The sequence below is a fragment of the Taudactylus pleione genome, unplaced genomic scaffold (assembly GCF_031769625.1).
Source record: "Taudactylus pleione unplaced genomic scaffold, aTauple2 ptg000147l, whole genome shotgun sequence".
NCBI classification, from domain to species: Eukaryota; Metazoa; Chordata; class Amphibia; order Anura; family Myobatrachidae; genus Taudactylus; species Taudactylus pleione.
Genome location: NW_028284549.1, coordinates 3,818,731 through 3,843,083, shown reverse-complemented (window position 1 = coordinate 3,843,083; position 24,353 = coordinate 3,818,731).

Sequence of the window (24,353 nt, the reverse complement as noted above, 5' to 3'; positions counted from 1 at the left end):
CCGGCCAAAGGGGGTATTACCAACAGCAGCCAATAGGTGGACTACCCCAGGGGCTTGAACTAGTGCCCCGGGCCCCACAAGTGTAGGGCAGAGAGCAGTGACAGAGGTCTGCCCTACACAGTAACAAACACACAGCCGCCAGCAGCGGCATGTGTGTTTGTTTATTTTATAGCAGCCAGCCAATGAGAGTCATTGGCTGCTGCATCGTCCACGGAGGTAGCCGTCTGGAACTCACCCATGAGCTCCGCCTTCCGGCTCCCCCCCCCTGCAGCGGGTGATGGGAGAGACGTTATGACGTCCCTCCCATACCATAGTGCAGAGCGAGAGCGGGCCCGAAGGAGTGGACAGTGCTGGAGCGGGGATCAGGTGTGTTGCTTTTTTTTTCTGTGTGGGGGTGTTTTTTTTTTCTGGCACAGCACAGGGGAGGGGAGTGTGGATACTGCCGCTACTGGGGGCACTTTAAGGGGGATGACCGCTACTGGGGGCACGTTAAGGGGGGATGGTCGCTACTGGGGGAACGTTATGGGGGGGAGGGATAGCCGCTACTGGGGGCACTGTATAGGGGGGACTACTACTGGGGGCATTGCATAAGGGGGACTACTCCTGGGGGCACTGCATAGGGTGGACTATTACTGGGGGTACTACATAGAGGGGACTACTAGTGGGGGCACTGCATAGAGGGGACTACTTCTGGGTGCACTTCCTGAAGTTATGGGGGGAGGGGGGCGCCGGTCCATTACCTAGCCGGGGCACTGGGATCCCTAGATACACCCCTGGGCTTAGGTTTAGGGACCTGCCGAGGTAGGTTAGGGTTAGGCACCGGGAAGGTTGGTGTTAGGTTTAGGCACCACCCGGGGGGAGGTTAGGGTTAGGCACCACTGGGGGAGGGTTAGGGGGGGAGGGAGAGGGTTAAGCCAGGTACACACTAGCCTATATTTTGAACGATTGAGTGGGGAAAGGGGGCCGATTGAGTGATATCGTTCAAAATATTGGCTAGTGTTTTTAAACGACCAGCAATGCGCGCACCTGCTGGTCGTTTACAATAACCCTAGTCGGCTGTACATGCAGCCCAATCTGGGGTTATCGTGAGCGATGCCATGCTGCTGAATGCAGCATGGCCTCGCAAACCCCCCCCACACACACCTTCGCCGGTCGGCATTGGCAAGTGTGTGTATACATGCCGGGCCTGCCGAGTACGATATCGCCGCATACACTACACACATCATGTAGTGCAGGCTTGCCTACCCTCCCGATTTTCGGGTGCCGCTCCCGGCCCCCCGGAAAGGCAGGCAAGCCTCCCGGAAGTCTCACACCCTCCCCACCTCCCCCCTGAAAAAAAACACAAATCCCCGCAGCGGGGGGCCCGGTGACGCGATTCGAGCAGAATCGCGTCATCGTGGCCCCGCCCCCTGCTTCACAATGCCTAAAATCACGGCATTGTGAAGAGGGGGCGGAGTCACGATGACGCGATCGTACGCTCCGCCCCCTGTGTGACCCAAAATGGCCGCTCCGCCCCCAATGGCCGGCCCCGCCCCCCACTATTAGCCGACAATCAGCTCCCTCCCGGAAGGCTGGAGCTGATTGTCGGCAAGTATGATGTAGTGTGTATGCGGCATTAGATTACTTACAGGCCCCTGTCGGGATCTTAACCATCGTGATGCCGCTCTCGGTCTTTTGACCTCCGGCATCCCGTCTGCCGGTATATCATTCCAATTCCAAAGGATCATGTGTCAGATTATTTTTTTTATAGTTATGTTGGAAATCAGAACAGAGACTATAAGTGGAACTTGTTCATTATACAGGCGCCACTCGCAACATGGAGTCTGCTCTGATGTCGTTTTGGTTGTCACCGGCTGTCTCCCACCTCTGGGCCACCTGGTCTCATGTTGTTAGCTCTCTCTGCCACCCAGGCTAACCATCCTGCAGTCACAGTGTGTCAGGCCCCTTCCGCCGTGTCTCTACCTCTCCACAGCAGGTCTATGTCACCTGTATGTGTCTTACCTATGCATGGCCATGCTGCATATTTCTACATCAGGGTCCATAGGGTATCCACCTGATACCTTGGGGTATAGGTGATGACGTCAGGCATCGGGCACCATAGAGTTAAGTTTTCAGCCTCCCAGGATGCACTAGGGTCCCCCTCCTATACCCTGCCCCCGAGCCAAGGCATCCCAGTTTCGTTGGTGCCCGGCTCGGAGTCGGAGCACCTGTTTAGAGGAGGGCTAAGGATAGCCCCTGAAGTTTTCTTCAAGGCAGCTGTGGCTGCACATCTGGAAGTACAGCATGGACAGTCACTACTGAAGTCCATTCTGTCTCCCCTACACCTCGCCGGTACCAGAACGCCGGTACTGATTCGGGGATGCTGGTAAGCATCTGGGGTCACGGCTAACGGTGACCCCAGATGTTTGGGACCATGGCCGGATTCAAGGGGCAGCATTTAAGCAGCGGGGTCCCGCGGTGGGTCCCTGCTGAACACATGGTGCAAAGTACCCAGGCAGGGGGCTCCCTGTGGACTAGCTGCATGCGTGGAGCCAGGTAACTAACCTGCGCTTCCACTACCCCCCTGGGACAGCGGACCACAGCTGAGCGGTAGCGCTGCGGCGTCCCAGGGGTTAATTGCATGCCAGGGGAGCATGCCTTCCCTGTACACAGACGGCGCCTCCACCGCTGCACACAGCCCTCTCTGCGCTGCCGATTGGCCCTGTGGCAGCGCTCCTCCCCCGGGCCGGCCTGCTCTCTGCTCCTCGGTGGCCATCTTTGTATGGTGAACGCTGCTGGAGCTGCTGATGGTGGCATCGCGGTCTGGGTCCCCTGGCATACCTCTCCTCTGTTGAAACAGGTCTGTGTATGCAGCGCTGTGTCCTACCAGGCTCTGTGTCTGCATAGTTGAGGAACAGCGCTAATAGTGCAGGGATTAATTGTTCTGCATTGTATGGGACTACTGCTAGCGTCTGCTGCCTGTACTTTCACTTTCTACTGTCAGCCATTTCACTGTCCCTGCTCTTCTTCTGCTAAAGCCCTTGCGGTGCGGTGCTTGCAGGGTGGTTCTCCCACTATACTAACTAGTATCAGTGAGAGGGGTCACATACTTACCATCATGTCTGAGAGTGAATTTCCTCTCCAGCTTATGTGTACTAAGTGCAATGTACCAATAGCGGAGGGTGAGGGTAACGCGGAGGGGCTATGTCGGCAGTGTTATTTATTGGCGCGGCCAATTACTGTTACGGCTCCGGTACAGGAACCTCCCTGGGCTTGTTTCGCTAAAGCGCTTACAACCCTAGTGGGCCAGTTAGCTCCGCAACCTGCGTTTTCCCAGATGGGATTGTTCCAGCAGTTAGTGGTGTCGTCACTCATGCAGGGGTTACCGAGACAACTGATGGTACCCCACAGTCTCCCTATTTCCCCTCCCCAGGTTTCACAGGAACCTGCGTGGGTTAATGCTCTGACAAAATCGGTACAGCATTTGTCGGACGTGTTACAAGGGGAGTCTGTGTTGCGGCCACATAAACTGCCCGTGGCGTCTCTGCCTGCTCCTTATGAGGATGACGACGTAACGTCATATGATGGGGAGATTCTGGATCTATCTGACCAAGAACCTCTCCGTACTAAAGAGTCGGACGCTAAGTCCAAGGTTTATATTCCTGGCAGTCCGCACAGCTTTAGTTATTGAGGATGATGATCCTCCGGTGTCCAAGTCCAAATATGCCTTTTTTAAGGATATTAAGGGTGACGCCACAATGTTTCCTCTTTCGGGTCAGTTAGTAGACCATTTAGAGGAGGCGTGGAAACACCCTGGTAAACGGTATCGGCCTCAGAGGCGCTTAGCTGTGGCTTATCCGTTTGCGGACAATTATTTTTGTAAGTGGGAATCCCCTCCACAAGTGGATTCTCATGTGAGACGCCTTATCCGAAGTGCCACATTGCCCATGCCCTCCATGTCATCCTTGAAGGATGCTACGGACCACGAGGTGGAGATCTGCCTAAAGTCCATTTATTCCCTCGCCGGGGGAGCATCCAGACCAGCTATGGCCGTATGTTGGGTAGCCAGAGCTATGGAGTGCTGGGCTGATAGTTTGGAGGCGTCTTTGGATTCCGACTGTTCGGCTGAACAGGCCGAGTTGGTAGGCAATCTACGGGATTCGGCCACTTACATCAAGCGGCCTTGGATATCAGTATCCTCACATCTCGGATTTCTTCGGCAGCTGTTGCTGCTCGTCGCACCTTATGGTTGCGATCTTGGAAGGCGGACGCTGATTCCAAAAAGGGCTTAGAAGCTTTGCCTTTTAATGGAGAAGTCCTATTTGGTCCGGATCTGGACAAAATTGTTGCCACGCTGGCGGCAGCCAAATCTGCATGTCTCTCGTCTGCTGCGGTCCCTTCCAGTTCAGGTACGTCGGCCTTACAGGGCCCAGGGTAGGCCTAAAGCACAGTCTTTTCCCCGACAGGCTGGGCCCAAATAATCGGCCAAGCCCAGGAAACAGGCCTGGAGTACCAGACGTCCGTCCCCTAAGTCAGATGACAAACCTGCGGCCTGACGGTCCGGGCCTCCCTTTGGGGGATCCCAAAGTGGGAGGCCGCCTGCTGCTGTTCGCCCAGTGTTGGTCGATAACCACGACAGACAATTGGGTTCATGAGGTGGTTTCTCATGGGTATGCCCTCTCCTTTCGGCACAGGCCCCCATCCCGGTTCTTCGGCACGGGTCTTCCATTAGACCGGAACAAAGCCTTGGAACTGCGGAAGGTTTTGCACACTATGCTCCCAGAGGGGCCAGGGTTTTTATTCCAATCTATTTTTGGTGCAGAAACCCAATGGGTCGTATCGTCCGATTCTCAACCTCAAGGTCCTCAACAAGTCCTTGCGGGTGCCGCGGTTTCGGATGGAGACCCTACGGTCCATCATTCTGGCGTTGGAACCTGGGGACTACATGGTGTCATTCTACATACAGGACGCTTACCTGCATGTCCCTATTCTTTTACGCCATCAACAGTTCCTCAGGTTTGCAATCCGCAACGATCAGTTCCGGGCGTTACCTTTTAGCCTGGCGACAGCACCACGAGTGTTCACCAAGGTCATGGCTTACCTGCGGTTGCAGGGAGTCCGCATGTTGCCGTACCTAGACGACCTTCTGTTGGTGGCAGGATCTCCGCAGCTCCATCTACGCCACTTGGACCTGACGATTGCAGTACTGCAACGTCACGGCTGGTTAATAAACTGGCAAAAGTCCACCCTGATCCCGTCTCAGAGGATTCTGCACCTCGGAGCCTTATTGGACTCCAGACAGCAGAGGATCTTTGTGACGGGGGAAAAGATCTCTGCCTTACAGTTGAAGGTGCGCAGTTGTCTGCAGAGTCGCTGAGTGTCTCTGCATTCGGCGATGAGGTTACTGTGCTCCATGGTGTCAGTATTCGACATGGTGGAATATACCCAGTTTCACTCCAGACCTCTGCAGCAATTGATCCTGTCCAAATGGAATGGACTGCCTCAGAGTCTAAAGTCCCAGACGATGGTGCTCACTCCGGAGGTTTGCCTGTCTCTAGCCTGGTGGTTGCAGACGACCCACCTCAACAAGGGTCGTCCATTTTGGGTGGCGAACTGGGTCCTGTTAACAATGGACACCAGCCTTCGGGGCTGGGGAGCTCTCACGGGTCCACACTTGTTCCAGGGCAGGTGGAAAAAGGAGCTTCCAATAAACATCTTGGAACTCCGCGCGGTTTTCAATGCTCTCCAGCAGGCACATCGGGTTCTCCAAGGTCACCCCGTGCAGGTCCAGTCGGACAACGCCACCACTGTGGCCTACATAAATCGGCAAGGAGGAACCCGAAGTCGGGCGGCACTCGTAGAGGTGTCCCACATCCTGGTCTGGGCAGAGTGCAATCTCCCGGCCATAGCAGCAGTCTTCATCCCGGGAGTCCTCAACTGGGAGGCGGTCTTTCTCAGTCGCCAGGACGTTCTTTCGGGGGAATGGTCTCTGCACCAGGACGTCTTTCAACTTCTGGTAGACAGGTGGGGTCTTCCAGAGATAGACCTCATGGCGTCACGGCACAAAAAGTTGCCGGTGTACTGGTCTCGAACAAGAGACGAAAAGGCGTCTCTGGTGGATGCTCTGTCCGTCCAGTGGACGTTCCGGTTTGCTTATCTCTTTCCTCCGTTTTCCCTTCTTCCACGGGTAATCCGGAAATTCACACAGGAAGGAGGAACGCTCCTGTTGATAGCTCCCGCGTGGCCCAGGCGGCACTGGTTCTCAGACCTTCAGAGACTGTCCGTGGACATTCCTCTGCGGTTGCCGCTATGACCGGACCTGCTGTCACAGGGTCCTTGTCTTCACCCGGACCTGACTCGGCTGTCTTTGACGGCGTGGCTGTTGAGACGGCCATGTTAAGGTCCAGGGGGTTTTCCAGCTCTATGGTACAAACTATGCTAAGAGCTCAGAAACCATCTTCTGCAAGGATATACCATCGTGTGTGGCATACGTTCTTTCAGTGTTATGCCCCTCGGGAGTTCCATCTGTCTAGAGTGTTAGCTTTCCTACAGGCGGGACTAGACCATGGGCTTTGCCTTCTCTGAAGGTGCAGGTGCCTGCCCTGTCAGTCTGGTTCCATCGTAGGATTGCTGCAATCCCTGATGTGTGCACCTTTATGCAAGGTGTTCTTCGAATTCAGCCGCCTTTTGTTCCACCGGTGGCGCCTTCGGATTTAGCTGTGGTCCTGAGGGCTCTCCAGGGACCGCCGTTTGAACCACTGGGCTCAGTGGACCTTAAATGGCTGACAGCTAAAACAATTTTCCTTCTGGCCATTGCTTCGGCCAGACGTGTTTCTGACAGGGGCTCTCTCCTGTAGACCCCCTTTTCTGATTTTTCATAGGAACAGGGCAGTGCTGCGCACTCGTCCTGAATTTCTTCCCAAAATTGTTTCAAGTTTCCATATCAACGAGGAAATCGTTGTGCCGGCTTTTAACTCACCTGACCTTTCAGTGGGTGAGGCCACTTTGGACATTGTGCGGGCCTTAAGGATTTATGTTGACCGCACTTCTTCGTTTAGGAAGTCGGACGCCTTGTTTGTCCTCTATGGCTTCCGTAAAAAGGGTTGGCCTGCTTCAAAGCAAACTTTGGCAGGTTGGATTCGTATGGCAATTTCTGAAGCTTAGCTTTATGAAGGCCTTCCGGTTACATCCTCTGTGAGGGCTCATTCCACTAGGTCTGTGGGTCCTTCGTGAGCAGCTCGACGTGGTGCCTCTGCAGTCCAGATCTGCAAGGCTGCCACGTGGTCCTCTGTCCATACCTTTGTGAGGTATTACGCGTTTGACACCTTTGCCTCTCAGGATGCTTCCTTCTGGCGACGGATTCTACTTTCAGCACAGGAGCGTCCCCACCCTTAAAGGATACTGCTTTGGGACATTCCCAAGGTATCCTGTGGATACCTTATGGACCCTGATGTAGAAAATATGAGATATGGTAAGAACTTACCTTTGTTATCTCTATTTCTACGAAGTCCATAGGGTTCCACAGGACTCCCGCCCTGTCGCACCTGTGCTGCAGATGGGCTTTACTCTGGTCACCGTTTTTTTCCATCTCCCTCTGGTGAGAATGTGATTCTTGTGTGTGTCCAGATCTTTCTTCTCTCTCTTCCTTCTCCTCCTCCGGCCTATGGCTTGGTACAGGGTTGGACTGGCCCACAGGGGTACAGGGGAAAACCCTGGTGGGCCCCATTGCCTGAGGGCCCACCCCTGTCCTATAGGTGTCAGGTTCCAGACCTCAAATCATACATTGTTACTCTATTAGATGGTCAGTTACCTGGTGGAGTAATACCACTGATCAGCATGGGTGCTTGGTTCCTTTCTATAGAAACTACACAAAGATTTCCCTATTGGTTAGCCAAGTTTCTGTGGTGGCTAGCCAGCCTCTGGTGGCTGGCCACACCCCTTAAGCATGGGCCCCTACACTGTATTTTCCTGGTGGGCCCTTCATTCCCCAGTCCGACACTGGCTTGGTACGTAACTGAGATGCCTTGGCTCGGGGGCGGGGTATAGGAGGGGGACCCTAGTGCATCCTGGGAGGCTGAAAAGCTTAACTCTATGGTGCCCGATGCCTGACGTCATCACCTATACCCCAAGGTATCTTGTGGAACCCTATGGACTTCGTAGAAATAGAGATAACAAAGGTAAGTTCTTACCATATCTCATATTATATGTCTGCAATATATAACAAGGACGTGTTACTTACCATTATTTTATAAGGCAAAACTCTGCTCAATCCTTCCCCTCTACCCTCCTGAACTTCAGCGATCCAAGTCTGACCCATGTAAAAAAGAGCAGACCCCTTGGATACCCAAATAACATAAGTCCACCTGTCCTTCATTCATCCCCAATTATAATCTACTTCTATTGCTCCCACGCTTCCTGGCACTATGGAGCCACCATCCTCTCTGATCACTTTAAGGAATTGGGGGCGTATTCAATTAGACATGAAAAATCCAGGACTTTTCGCATGCCGGACTTTTCGCCGTCATCGCTGGTTTTCCATGTGAAATAGTATCGCGCATGTCCCCGCTTATCCCTGTATTCAATTAGATATCGGCGAAAACGGCACCCGGTGAAACGCAAACAGGAGAAAAGTGCTGTCAGATTTGGGTAAATCAGACTGACACCCCCCAAAAGATGCACTAACTTTGGGGATCATGGTAGATGCCCCGAATAGCCCTGCTGAAGGTATTTGGGGTACTTAAATGCTCTCATTAGCTGCTAATTAGCGTTTTTGCACAAGTACTTAAGAATAACATTTAGCAGGTTTTTTTTAATAACTAGTCCCAGCAAATTTGGGGTACATGAAAATGGGTGCTAGCATGGTTAAAAATCGCAAAAGTGAAGTTTTAGATAACATGAAAAATGCACCTTCACCAAGCACCTGCAATAAAAAAAAACACCTCCCCCATACTTGCAGACCCCCCCTCCCCCCAAAATCTGTTTTGCTAGTTTTTAAGTTTGTACCCCAACTTTGTACTTTTTCTACCCCTTTTTCAAAGTAAATTTTTGGGATGTTCTTTTTATTTTCTTTAGGATGTTTTTGATGCAGTTTACCTTTTGGGACCTGTCCGAAGGGTGCAGGGTGGTTTCCCTACCTTTGCACCCCAAAACCGCAATTCTCAACTTTTTTTCAACAGCTATTCATAGGCAAAACTTTTCCGCCGGGTACATTGCATTACATTTTCGCACCGGCGAGAAGTCGCCACAATTGAATACAGGGAAAAGTTTCCGCTGGCGAAATTACGTCACCGGCGAAACTTTTTTTCAGAAAACAGCTTTTTGACACTAATTGAATACGGCCCTTAGTCAGAGCAATAGAAGAAATGATGGAACCTCTTATGCAAGCCCAGGGGGAGAAATTTGGGGAATCCACTAGGGGGTGTGGAATAACAGACAGTAAAAAGGTCGACAGTGTCTAGATAGATACCAGATGTTAGACAGTCAATAGGTCGAACGGGACAAACTGTACAGACTGTCGACATGGCCAGAAGGTCGACACGTTCTTTTTTTTTCTAGCCCTAATCTTCACCCTAACCCTCCCCTTGGTGCCAAACCCTAACCCTCCCTCCTTGTGGCTAACTGTCGGGGTAAATGCCTGACCCTAACCGTCCCTTCCAGTGCCTAACCCTAAGCTCCGGTAAGTGCTTAACCCTCCCTCCTTGTGCCTAACCATCGGGGTAGGTGCCTAACCCTAAAGTTGCCCACACACATACCGACTTTTCATCCAATTTGGCCAATTTCGACGAATCGTGATGACAGATCATGTAAAAAATGGCCAAATCGTGAGTTTCTACTCTTGATCACGATGCCGATGCTCGCCCCCGCTCGTCGTACCTCGCATCTTCAGATCTGCTGTGCTGTAGGGCAGATTAGCCAATCTGGTATACAATGCACTGGTTGCAAGATAGATCTTAAGTCAGATTGGACATTTTTAACTCCAAATCATGACCATGACTGCCTGGGGAGAGTTCAGGGGAAATCGTGTACATCGGCTGATTGTGAGCAAGTCGGTATGTGTGGCACCGTAACTATCGGGGGAAAGTGCTTAACCCTCCGGTAAGTGCCTAGCCCTAAAAAAAATCACATGTTGACCATTATTTGTGACGACATTTGACCGCGTCGACCATTTGTACCTGTCGACCTTCATACATCTAGACATTTAGTGTGTCAACCTTTTGTCCCTGTCGACCTATTGACTGTCTATCATCTGGTGTCTATCAAGACATCTTCTTCTGCATCCAGCGTTGGGTCTGCGGCAGCGGTGAGTATGCAGTGTGTGTCAGTGTTTGTTAGTGTTTCTAAGTGTGTATGAGTTTGTGTGTCCCAAGTGTAGTATGCTCCCCCTGGAATGGGCGCTGGGAGAACTACATCTCCCAGCAGCCCTTGTGCCTCCCTGCAGCCCCCGAGACTCCCAGCAGCCCCATCCCCAATGAGAAGATGGCGGGGAGGCCACCGGGAGCCGCGGAGACCCCCAGGCAGGTAAGTAACTTTTTCTTTAAATTTTTACACAGCCACTTTTCTTTAATTGGATATCATGGGTATGGGGAGTGCGCATACCCGCGGTAATCCAAAATTGGGCGCGATCGTGCAAGGTTTTTTCCTCGCTAAACCTTGCGTCCAATTGACTATGCCCCAATAGGGTCTATTCATGTAAAACATGAACTGGCTACCGAAAATATCACATTATATTCCATCACATCGATGTGATCTATAGTGATGTTTTATAGTCATTCCTGTAGACTTATCTATCCCGCGTCTTCCTGTGGTAAATGGCCCCTCCGTGATCCCTGGAAGCAGTGTGAAGACAGACACATCAGGAGCCCGATATGTCTTCTTCCCACTGCACATGGGCCAGGCATCTGGGAGCAACAGGTCACGTCAGACCTGCTGTAAAGGATGCTGGGCTAAAGGGGACGGAGCCAGCGCCAGGGTGTTGGGCAGAGAGCAGGGAAGTATGCAGCTTCCCTACTCTTTTCATCTCTCAGTACAGGTTAAGCCATCCTGAGCTGAGCTTTCCATTCTTGATGCTGACATCTCAGCATTATGATGTCTGTCACAGAGAGGAGGCGGGAGCAGGCAGGCAGCCACAGCAGTGATGACGTCTCAGCATCATGATGTCTGTCACAGAGAGGAGGCGGGAGCAGGCAGGCAGCCACAGCAGTGATGACGTCTCAGCATTATGATATCTGTCAGAGAGAGGAGGCGGGATCAGGGAGGCAGCCACAGCCGTGCTGACCTCTCAGCATTATGATATCTGTCAGAGAGAGGAGGTGGGAGCAGGCAGGCAGCCACAGCAGTGATGACGTCTCAGGATCATGATGTCTGTCACAGAGAGGAGGTGGGAGCAGGCAGGCAGCCACAGCAGTGCTGACGTCTCAGCATTATGATATCTGTCAGAGAGAGGAGGCAGGAGCAGGCAGGCAGCCACAGCTGTGCTGACCTCTCAGCATTATGATGTCTGTCACAGAGAGGAGGTGGGAGCAGGCAGGCAGCCACAGCAGTGATGACGTCTCAGCATTATGATGTCTGTCACAGAGAGGAGGCGGGAGCAGGCAGGCAGCCACAGCAGTGATGACGTCTCATCATTATGATGTCTGTCACAGAGAGGAGACGGGAGCAGGTAGACTTATTTTTGTCAGGTTTGCTGCAAAATATTGTTGATAAATAAAGGTGCCCACAGACATAGCGATATTTTACACGATCTGGCCGATTCCGACGAATCGTGACGACAGATCGTGTAAAATATGGCCAAATCGTGAGGTAATCGTGAGTCCTAACTCACGATCACGATGTGATGCGCGTCCCCGCTGGTCGCACATCGCATCGTCAGATCTGCCGTGCAGTAGGGCAGATCTGACAATCTGGGACAAAATGCACTGGGGAAAAAAAAAAAAAGGTAAGCAGCACGATAGATCTTATGCTTTTTACTCCAAATCGTGTGTAGGAGCTGCCGGGGGAGAGTTCAGGGGAAATCGCACACATCGTGGGATCGTGTGCAGATCGGTATGTGTGTGGGCACCTTAAGCCCCTAAAATTGTCTTGTTCACATGACATTTATTCACTCCCTATACAGCAGATGGCGCTCTTATCAAAGGTTTGCCAGCTGGCATTTGGGAAGTAGGGAAGTGTAGTAGCTTTCGGTTTTAGCAAAATTGCTAATAATCAGCATCCACATCCAATACCGGAAGATGAGCATGAGACCATTGAGGAAATGTAATAGGCTCAGCTTTTACAAAATTGTAAACAATTGGATATTTTGAACAGCCATTTTTAAAACGGCACTGTTAAATAGTCTCCATTTAAATTTGAACTTCATCTATGTGACTCACAGCGCTGGAGCTTCGCACTGGACCTGGCGCGTTGAGAGGGGCTATTTTGGTGCGACTTTACGCAGTGTAAAAGGACACATTTGTATGAAGTTGAGACAGTCTCCGTAGACGACACCACTATTGTTCAGTAGCAGCTCTACATAACAGTTGCCTTAAGCTCCAGCATACCTTTGCTACATTACTTTTGTATGAGGAATTGTATACAGCCACCTCACTGAATTTAATTTAACCACTTCTGAATCTGTTGTTCTCTTATAATCCATGAGGTTCTTTCAGTTTGCTTTGGATACACTGCCATCTAGTGGCTTGAACTCAAACAGCAGGATTCAAAGTCTATTTTATACCAGTTTTCACTCTATCCCTGGAAGAGAAGCAGTGACTACCCCATTGCAACATCAACTACCTCCAATTGCTGACTGTCCTGACAGACCCTGCCTACACCCTCTTTATAGGTTCTGCAAACAGGACTTGTCATTCTCAGCGCCGGTGCAAGGTTTCTCGGTGCCCTAGGTGAAGCTACACAATTAGTATGCCACTAATAGCAGTCACTATAAAGGCTATGTGCCGTTCAGATGTGGAATCTCACTGCTTTTTCTCAAGTGATCTTCAGATATATTTCAGACATACCTATACTTGCTGTGATTCTGACTAACCCCTTATTTAAGAATACTTATTGGGCATGTGTGGCCATTCATTGTAAATTGGGCAGGAATCATACCAACACTTCTTACACTACGTTTTGTGGAAACCCATCCTTACCCGCAGCCCTAGGCAATGTTTTGTTTCTGATGTGGAGAGATAGGGGCATATTTAAAATGAAAGATGTTTCTGAGCCTGAAGGCTATCTCAGAACCTTTAAAGATCTTCAAGACACTTGGGGGTACATTTACTAAGAATCGTGTTTGGTTGAGGTTGCATTCTCGGGTATATTTGAGCAGTTTTCCAAACACAGAGATTTACTAACACTAAACATGGGTGAACAAACCCTACCGAACACCCACTGATTACACCATTGAGCCAACTCTCAAGTACTTTCAATAGATAACAATAGAACATGAAAATTTACCAAGAATTGTGGTTGCAAACACGCCCACAAACTGAGCAAACTCGGACCAAAATAAACTTTTTAAATAGACTACCCTGTGAAAAGAGTATTTGCAGAAGCCTGCACAGATCAGTGTGATCTGTGCATTGCTTCCATGTGTGTAAATGTACAGAAAGTTACAAATATTTAAATACATTTGCGTGGGGTTCCTCCCCAAAAGCATAACCAGCACCGGCTGTTTGAGTCGGCTCTGATCTTAAAAATACAAGGAAAAACTTGTGTAGGGGTCCCCCGTATTTTAAGAATCAGCACCGGGCTCAACAAGCAGGGGGGTAATGCCACAGCCAGGGGACACACTTGACGGGGTATCCCCCGATTAAACCAATGCTTGCTGAGCCCGGTCAAAGCATTAACCCCCACAACTAGCCAGCCCAGGCTGGGGATTCCTTGGAAGTGGGGACCCCCCAATTAAGGGGTTCCCCTTTTCCAGTGTTCCCCATGGAGCGAGTTTGATGGTTTTCAAAATTAGATTCAAAGCAATATTGTCCTTTACAGTACGACTACACATCCCGACAAGCCTTCCCCGAATGCTGGCTCTGGGAGAATCACAAGTGAAAATATAAACACAATACACACACACCGAATGTTGAACTCTTCTATTACATACTTACTGTACATACTTACCTTGTCCCTAGCGCCGATCGGTCCCCTTGTCCAGTTGCATCACAGGGAGTATGAAAGCAAAAAGAATTCTAACCCGATCCATGCTGACATAGAAGATCAATGTGCATATTATAAATACAGTTATCTGCGCTAGTAAAGTGCACCTGCACGAAGTATACAGTACTTGCACCAACAGTGCACACTGTGCCTAGGACTAATTTCCAGTTACCTGCTTGCAAGTGTATCCTACATCCAGGACTGCCATAACAGGGTACTGCCGGGACTGGAGTCCCAGGACCGAAACACCCACTACTTCCCCCCCCACCCCCCTTGCCACTGCACAGTAAAAGTAAGGTACTACTGACAGTTACTGACAGCAACAGGCCTAGCCCAAGGCCGCCCTCCCGCGCAGTGTTTGTCAGATGAGAGGAGAGGGGACACAGTGTGGGTCAGATGAGGAGAGGGGCAGCATGTGGGTCAGATGAGGGGAGGGGGGCACAGTGTCAATCAGATGGGAGTGGGTACAGTGTGGGTCAGATGAGGGGAGGGCCACAGTGTGGGTCAGATGAGGGGACGGGCAGCACAGTGTGGGTGGGAGGAGGGAAGGTGGAGCACGGTGTGGGTGGGATAAGGGAAGGAGGAGCATAGTGTGGGTGGGATGAAGGAAGGGGGAGCACGGTGTGGGTGAGATGAGGGAAAAGGGAGCACAGTGTGGGTGAGATGAGGGAAGGGGGAGCACGGTGTGGGTGAGATGACGGAAAAGGGAGCACAGTGTGGGTGAGATGAGGGAAGGGGGAGCATGGTGTGGGTGAGATGAGGGAAGGAGGAGCACAGTGTGGGTGAGATGAGGGAAGGGGGAGCACGGTGTGGGTGGGATGAGGGAAGAGGGAGCACGGTGTGGGTGAGATGAGGGACGGGGAGCACGGTGTGTGTGAGATGAGGGATGGAGGAGCAAGGTGTGGGTGAGATGAAGGACGGAGGAGCACGGTGTGGGTGAGATGAAGGACGGAGGAGCACGGTGTGGGTGAGATGAGGGAAGGTGGAGCACGGTTTGGGTGAGATGAGGGAAGGGGGAGCACGGTGTGGGTGAGATGTGGGAAGGGGGAGCACGGTGTGGGTGAGATGAGGGACGGTGGAGCACGGTGTGGGTGAGATGAGGGACGGAGGAGCACGGTGTGGGTGGGATGAGGGAAGGGGGAGCACGGTGTGGGTGATATGAAGAACGGGGAGCACGGTGTGGGTGAGATAAGGGAAGGGAGAGCACGGTGTGGGTCGGATAAGGGAAGGAGGAGCGCGGTGTGGGTGAGATGAGGGAAGGGGAGCACGGTGTGGGTGAGATGAGGGACAGGGAGCACGGAGTGGGTCGGATAAGGGAAGGAGGAGCACGGTGTGGGTGAGATGAGGGACAGGGAGCACGGTGTGGGTGAGATGAGGGACAGGGAGCACGGTGTGGGTGAGATGAGGGACGGGGGAGCACGGTGTGGATGAGATGAGGGACGGAGGAGCATGGTGTTGGTGAGATGAGGGATGGAGGAGCACGGTGTGGGTGAGATGAGGGAAGGGGGAGCACGATGTGGGTGAGATGAGGGAAGGGGGAGCATGGTGTGGGTGAGATGAGGGGACAGGGGAGCACGGTGTGAGTGAGATGAGGGACGGAGGAGCACGGTGTGGGTGAAATGAGGGAAGGGGGGAGCACAGTATGGGTGGGATGAGGGAAGAGGGGCACGGTGTGGGTGAGATGAGGGAAGGGGGAGCACAATATGGGTGGGAGGAGGGAAGAGGGGCATGGTGTGTTTGAGATGAGAGAAGGGGGAAGCACAGTATGGGTGGGATGAGGGAAGAGGGGCATGGTGTGTTTGAGATGAGGGACGGAGGAGCACGGTGTGGGTGAGATGAGGGATGGGGAGCACGGTGTGGGTGAGATGAGGGACGGGAGCACGGTGTGGGTGAGATGAGGGACGGAGGAGCACGGTGTGGGTGAGATGAGGGATGGGGAGCACGGTGTCGGTGAGATGAGGGATAGGGAGCACGGTGTGGGTGAGATGAGGGAAGGGAGAGCACGGTGTGGGTGAGATGAGGGATGGGAGCACGGTGTGGGTGAGATGAGGGACGGAGGAGCACGGTGTGGGTGAGATGAGGGAAGGTGGAGCACGGTGTGGGTGAGATGTGCGAAGGGGGAGCACGGTGTGGGTGAGATGTGCGAAGGGGGAGCACGGTGTGGGTGAGATGAGGGACGGGGGAGCATGGTGTGGGTGAGACGAGGGACAGAGGAGCAGTGTGGGTGGGATGAGGGAAGGGGGAGCGCGGTATGGGTGAGATGAGGGAAGGGGGAGCACGGTGTGGGAAGGATGAGGGAATGGGAGCACGGTGTGGGTGAGATGAGGGAAGGTGGAGCACGGTGTGGGTGATATGAGGGACGGGGAGCACGGTGTGGGTGATATGAGGGACGGGGAGCACGGTGTGGGTGAGATGAGGGAAGGGAGAGCACGGTGTGAGTGAGATGAGGGACGGGGGAGCACGGTGTGGGTGAGATGAGGGACGGGGGAGCACGGTGTGGGTGAGATGAGGGATGGAGGAGCACGGTGTGGGTGAGATGAGGGATGGGGAGCACGGTGTGGGTGAGATGAGGGAAGGGGGAGCAGGGTGTGGGTGAGATGAGGGAAGGGAGAGCACGGTGTGGGTGAGATGAGGGATGGGGGAGCACGGTGTGGGTGAGATGAGGGAAGGGGGAGCACGGTGTGGGTGAGATGTGGGAAGGGGGAGCACGGTGTTGGTGAGATGAGGGACGGGGGAGCACGGTGTGGGTGAGATGAGGGACGGGGGAGCACGGTGTGGGTGAGATGAGGGACGGGGGAGCACGTTGTGGGTGGGATGAGGGAAGGGGGAGCACGGTGTGTGTGAGATGAGGGAAGGGGGAGCACGGTGTGGGTGAGATGAGGGAAGGAGGAGCACGGTGTGGGTGAGATGAGGGAAGGGGGAGCACAGTGTGGGTGAGATGAGGGACAGGGAGCACGGTGTGGGTGAAATGAGGGAAGGGGGAGCACAGTATTGGTGGGATGAGGGAAGAGGGGCACGGTGTGAGTGAGATGAGGGAAGGGGTGAGCACAGTATGGGTGGGATGAGGGAAGAGGGGCACGGTGTGTTTGAGATGAGGGACGGAAGAGCACGGTGTGGGTGAGATGAGGGATGGAGGAGCACGGTGTGGGTGAGATGAGCGACGGGGAGGACGGGGTGGGTGAGATGAGGGAAGGGGGAGCACGGTGTGGGTGAGATGAGGGACGGGGAGCACGGTGTGGGTGAGATGAGGGACGGGAGCACGGTGTTGGTGAGATGAGGGACGGGAGCACGGTGTGGGTGAGATGAGGGACGGAGGAGCACGGTGTGGGTGAGATGAGGGAAGGTGGAGCACGGTGTGGGTGAGATGAGGGAAGGAGGAGCACGGTGTGGGTGAGATGTGGGAAGGGGGAGCACGGTGTGGGTGAGATGAGGGACGGTGGAGCACGGTGTAGGTGGGATGAGGGAAGGGGGAGCACGGTGTGGGTGATATGAAGGACGGGGAGCACGGTGTGGGTGAGATGAGTGAAGGGAGAGCACGGTGTGGGTCGGATAAGGGAAGGAGAAGCGCGGTGTGGGTGAGATGAGGGAAGGGGAGCACGGTGTGGGTGAGATGAGGGACAGGGAGCACGGTGTGGGTGAGATGAGGGACAGGGAGCACGGTGTGGGTGAGATGAGGGATGGAGGAGCACGGTGTGGGTGAGATGAGGGACGTGAGCACGGTGTGGGTGAGATGAGGGATGGAGGAGCACGGTGTGGGTGGGATGACGGAAGGTGGAGCACGGTTTGGGTGAGATGAGGGAAGGTGGAGCACGGTGTGGGTGAGATGTGGGAAGGGGGAGCACGGTGTGGGTGAGATGAGGGACGGTGGAGCACGGTGTGGGTGAGATGAGGGACGGAGGAGCACGGTGTGGGTGGGATGAGGGAAGGGGGAGCACGGTGTGGGTGATATGAAGGACGGGGAGCACGGTGTGGGTGAGATAAGGGAAGGGAGAGCACGGTGTGGGCCGGATAAGGGAAGGAGGAGCGCGGTGTGGGTGAGATGAGGGAAGGGGAGCACGGTGTGGGTGAGATGAGGGACAGGGAGCACGGAGTGGGTCGGATAAGGGAAGGAGGAGCACGGTGTGGGTGAGATGAGGGACAGGGAGCACGGTGTGGGTGAGATGAGGGACAGGGAGCACGGTGTGGGTGAGATGAGGGACGGGGGAGCACGGTGTGGATGAGATGAGGGACGGAGGAGCATGGTGTTGGTGAGATGAGGGATGGAGGAGCACAGTGTGGGTGAGATGAGGGAAGGGGGAGCACGATGTGGGTGAGATGAGGGAAGGGGGAGCATGGTGTGGGTGAGAGGAGGGGACAGGGGAGCACGGTGTGGGTGAGATGAGGGACGGAGGAGCACGGTGTGGTTGGAATGAGGGAAGGGGGAGCACAGTATGGGTGGGATGAGGGAAGAGGGGCACGGTGTGGGTGAGATGAGGGAAGGGGGAGCACAATATGGGTGGGAGGAGGGAAGAGGGGCATGGTGTGTTTGAGATGAGGGAAGGGGGACGCACAGTATGGGTGGGATGAGGGAAGAGGGGCATGGTGTGTTTGAGATGAGGGACGGAGGAGCACTGTGTGGGTGAGATGAGGGATGGGGAGCACGGTGTGGGTGAGATGAGGGACGGGAGCACGGTGTGGGTGAGATGAGGGACGGAGGAGCACGGTGTGGGTGAGATGAGGGAAGGTGAGCACGGTGTGGGTGAGATGAGGGATGGGGAGCACGGTGTCGGTGAGATGAGGGATGGGGAGCACGGTGAGGGTGATATGAGGGACAGGGAGCACGGTGTGGGTGAGATGAGGGACGGGAGCACGGTGTGGGTGAGATGAGGGACGGAGGGGCACGGTGTGGGTGAGATGAGGGAAGGTGGAGCACGGTGTGGGTGAGATGTGCGAAGGGGGAGCACGGTGTGGGTGAGATGAGGGACGGGGGAGCATGGTGTGGGTGAGATGAGGGACAGAGGAGCAGTGTGGGTGGGATGAGGGAAGGGGGAGCGCGGTGTGGGTGAGATGAGGGAAGGGGGAGCACGGTGTGGGTAGGATGAGGGAAGGGGAGCACGGTGTGGGTGAGATGAGGGAAGGGGAGCACGGTGTCGGTGAGATGAGGGACAGGGAGCACGGAGTGGGTCGTATAAGGGAAGGAGGAGCACGGTGTGAGTGAGATGAGGGACAGGGAGCACGGTGTGGGTGAGATGAGGGACAGGGAGCACGGTGTGGGTGAGATGAGGGACGGGGGAGCACGGTGTGGATGAGATGAGGGAAGGAGGAGCATGGTGTTGCTGAGATGAGGGATGGAGGAGCACGGTGTGGGTGAGATGAGGGAAGGGGGAGCACGATGTGGGTGAGATGAGGGAAGGGGGAGCATGGTGTAGGTGAGATGAGGGACAGGGGAGCACGGTGTGGGTGAGATGAGGGACGGAGGAGCACGGTGTGGGTGAAATGAGGGAAGGGGGGAGCACAGTATGGGTGGGATGAGGGAAGAGGGGCACGGTGTGGGTGAGATGAGGGAAGGGGGAGCACAATATGGGTGGGAGGAGGGAAGAGGGGCATGGTGTGCTTGAGATGAGGGAAGGGGGAAGCACAGTATGGGTGGGATGAGGGAAGCGGGGCACGGTGTGGGTGAGATGAGGGAAGGGGGAGCACAATATGGGTGGGATGAGGGAAGAGGGGCATGGTGTGTTTGAGATGAGGGACGGAGGAGCACGGTGTGGGTGAGATGAGGGATGGGGAGCACGGTGTGGGTGAGATGAGGGACGGGAGCACGGTGTGGGTGAGATGAGGGACGGAGGAGCACGGTGTGGGTGAGATGAGGGAAGGTGAGCACGGTGTGGGTGAGATGAGGGATGGGGAGCACGGTGTCGGTGAGATGAGGGATGGGGAGCACGGTGTGGGTGAGATGAGGGAAGGGAGAGCACGGTGTGGGTGAGATGAGGGACGGGAGCACGGTGTGGGTGAGATGAGGGACAGGGGAGCACGGTGTGGGTGAGATGAGGGACGGAGGAGCACGGTGTGGGTGAAATGAGGGAAGGGGGGAGCACAGTATGGGTGGGATGAGGGAAGAGGGGCACGGTGTGGGTGAGATGAGGGAAGGGGGAGCACAATATGGGTGGGAGGAGGGAAGATGGGCATGGTGTGTTTGAGATGAGGGAAGGGGGAAGCACAGTATGGGTGGGATGAGGGAAGAGGGGCATGGTGTGTTTGAGAAGAGGGACGGAGGAGCACGGTGTGGGTGAGATGAGGGATGGGGAGCACGGTGTGGGTGAGATGAGGGACGGGAGCACGGTGTGGGTGAGATGAGGGACGGAGGAGCACGGTGTGGGTGAAATGAGGGAAGGTGAGCACGGTGTGGGTGAGATGAGGGATGGGGAGCACGGTGTCGGTGAGATGAGGGATGGGGAGCACGGTGTGGGTGAGATGAGGGAAGGGAGAGCACGGTGTGGGTGAGATGAGGGATGGGAGCACGGTGTGGGTGAGATGAGGGACGGAGGAGCACGGTGTGGGTGAGATGAGGGAAGGTGGAGCACGGTGTGGGTGAGATGTGCGAAGGGGGAGCACGGTGTGGGTGAGATGTGCGAAGGGGGAGCACGGTGTGGGTGAGATGAGGGACGGGGGAGCATGGTGTGGGTGAGACGAGGGACAGAGGAGCAGTGTGGGTGGGATGAGGGAAGGGGGAGCGCGGTGTGGGTGAGATGAGGGAAGGGGGAGCACGGTGTGAGTAGGATGAGGGAAGGGGAGCACGGTGTGGGTGAGATGAGGGAAGGTGGAGCACGGTGTGGGTGATATGAGGGACGGGGAGCACGGTGTGGGTGATATGAGGGACGGGGAGCACGGTGTGGGTGAGATGAGGGAAGGGAGAGCACGGTGTGAGTGAGATGAGGGACGGGGGAGCACGGTGTGGGTGAGATGAGGGACGGGGGAGCACGATGTGGGTGAGATGAGGGATGGAGGAGCACGGTGTGGGTGAGATGAGGGATGGGGAGCACGGTGTGGGTGAGATGAGGGAAGGGGGAGCAGGGTGTGGGTGAGATGAGGGAAGGGAGAGCACGGTGTGAGTGAGATGAGGGATGGGGGAGCACGGTGTGGGTGAGATGAGGGAAGGGGGAGCACGGTGTGGGTGAGATGTGGGAAGGGGGAGCACGGTGTTGGTGAGATGAGGGACGGGGGAGCACGGTGTGGGTGAGATGAGGGACGGGGGAGCACGGTGTGGGTGAGATGAGGGACGGGGGAGCACGGTGTGTGTGAGATTAGGGAAGGGGGAGCACGGTGTGGGTGAGATGAGGGAAGGAGGAGCACGGTGTGGGTGAGATGAGGGAAGGGGGAGCACGGTGTGGGTGAGATGAGGGACAGGGAGCACGGTGTGGGTGAAATGAGGGAAGGGGGAGCACAGTATTGGTGGGATGAGGGAAGAGGGGCACGGTGTGAGTGAGATGAGGGAAGAGGGGCACGGTGTGTTTGAGATGAGGGACGGAAGAGCACGTGTGGGTGAGATGAGGGATGGAGGAGCACGGTGTGGGTGAGATGAGCGACGGGGAGGACGGGGTGGGTGAGATGAGGGAAGGGGGAGCACGGTGTGGGTGAGATGAGGGACGGGGAGCACGGTGTGGGTGAGATGAGGGACGGGAGCACGGTGTGGGTGAGATGAGGGATGGGAGCACGGTGTGGGTGAGATGAGGGACGGAGGAGCACGGTGTGGGTGAGATGAGGGAAGGTGGAGCACGGTGTGGGTGAGATGAGGGAAGGAGGAGCACGGTGTGGGTGAGATGTGGGAAGGGGGAGCACGGTGTGGGTGAGATGAGGGACGGTGGAGCACGGTGTAGGTGGGATGAGGGAAGGGGGAGCACGGTGTGGGTGATATGAAGGACGGGGAGCACGGTGTGGGTGAGATGAGTGAAGGGAGAGCACGGTGTGGGTCGGATAAGGGAAGGAGAAGCGCGGTGTGGGTGATATGAGGGACAGGGAGCACGGTGTGGGTGAGATGAGGGACGGGAGCACGGTGTGGGTGAGATGAGGGACGGAGGGGCACGGTGTGGGTGAGATGAGGGAAGGTGGAACACGGTGTGGGTGAGATGTGCGAAGGGGGAGCACGGTGTGGGTGAGATGAGGGACGGGGGAGCATGGTGTGGGTGAGATGAGGGACAGAGGAGCAGTGTGGGTGGGATGAGGGAAGGGGGAGCGCGGTGTGGGTGAGATGAGGGAAGGGGGAGCACGGTGTGGGTAGGATGAGGGAAGGGGAGCACGGTGTGGGTGAGATGAGGGAAGGGGAGCACGGTGTCGGTGAGATGAGGGACAGGGAGCACGGAGTGGGTCGGATAAGGGAATGAGGAGCACGGTGTGGGTGAGATGAGGGACAGGGAGCACGGTGTGGGTGAGATGAGGGACAGGGAGCACGGTGTGGGTGAGATGAGGGACGGGGGAGCATGGTGTGGATGAGATGAGGGACGGAGGAGCATGGTGTTGCTGAGATGAGGGATGGAGGAGCACGGTGTGGGTGAGATGAGGGAAGGGGGAGCACGATGTGGGTGAGATGAGGGAAGGGGGAGCATGGTGTGGGTGAGATGAGTGACAGGGGAGCACGGTGTGGGTGAGATGAGGGACGGAGGAGCACGGTGTGGGTGAAATGAGGGAAGGGGGGAGCACAGTATGGGTGAGATGAGGGAAGAGGGGCACGGTGTGGGTGAGATGAGGGAAGGGGGAGCACAATATGGGTGGGAGGAGGGAAGAGGGGCATGGTGTGCTTGAGATGAGGGAAGGGGGAAGCACAGTATGGGTGGGATGAGGGAAGAGGGGCACGGTGTGGGTGAGATGAGGGAAGGGGGAGCACAATATGGGTGGGATGAGGGAAGAGGGGCATGGTGTGTTTGAGATGAGGGACGGAGGAGCACGGTGTGGGTGAGATGAGGGATGGGGAGCACGGTGTGGGTGAGATGAGGGACGGGAGCACGGTGTGGGTGAGATGAGGGACGGAGGAGCACGGTGTGGGTGAGATGAGGGAAGGTGAGCACGGTGTGGGTGAGATGAGGGATGGGGAGCACGGTGTCGGTGAGATGAGGGATGGGGAGCACGGTGTGGGTGAGATGAGGGAAGGGAGAGCACGGTGTGGGTGAGATGAGGGACAGGAGCACGGTGTGGGTGAGATGAGGGACGGAGGAGCACGGTGTGGGTGAGATGAGGGAAGGTGGAGCACGGTGTGGGTGAGATGTGTGAAGGGGGAGCACGGTGTGGGTGAGATGAGGGACGGGGGAGCATGGTGTGGGTGAGACGAGGGACAGAGGAGCAGTGTGGGTGGGATGAGGGAAGGGGGAGCGCGGTGTGGGTGAGATGAGGGAAGGGGGAGCACGGTGTGGGTAGGATGAGGGAAGGGGAGCACGGTGTGTGTGAGATGAGGGAAGGTGGAGCACGGTGTGGGTGATATGAGGGACGGGGAGCACGGTGTGGGTGATATGAGGGACAGGGAGCACGGTGTGGGTGAGATGAGGGAAGGGAGAGCACGTTGTGAGTGAGATGAGGGATGGGGGAGCACGGTGTGGGTGAGATGAGGGACGGGGGAGCACGGTGTGGGTGAGATGAGGGATGGAGGAGCACGGTGTGGGTGAGATGAGGGATGGGGAGCACGGTGTGGGTGAGATGAGGGAAGGGGGAGCAGGGTGTGGGTGAGATGAGGGAAGGGAGAGCACGGTGTGGGTGAGATGAGGGATGGGGGAGCACGGTGTGGGTGAGATGAGGGAAGGGGGAGCATGGTGTGGGTGAGATGAGGGATGGAGGAGCATGGTGTGGGTGAGATGAGGGAAGGGGGAGCACGGTGTGTGTGAGATGAGGGAAGGGGGAGCACGGTGTGGGTAGGATGAGGGAAGGGGAGCACGGTGTGGGTGAGATGAGGGAAGGGGAGCACGGTGTTGGTGAGATGAGGGACAGGGAGCACAGAGTGGGTCGGATAAGGGAAGGAGGAGCACGGTGTGGGTGAGATGAGGGACAGGGAGCACGTTGTGGGTGAGATGAGGGACAGGGAGCACGGTGTGGGTGAGATGAGGGACGGGGGAGCACGGTGTGGATGAGATGAGGGACGGGGGAGCATGGTGTTGCTGAGATGAGGGATGGAGGAGCACGGTGTGGGTGAGATGAGGGAAGGGGGAGCACGATGTGGGTGAGATGAGGGAAGGGGGAGCATGGTGTGGGTGAGATGAGGGACAGGGGAGCACGGTGTGGGT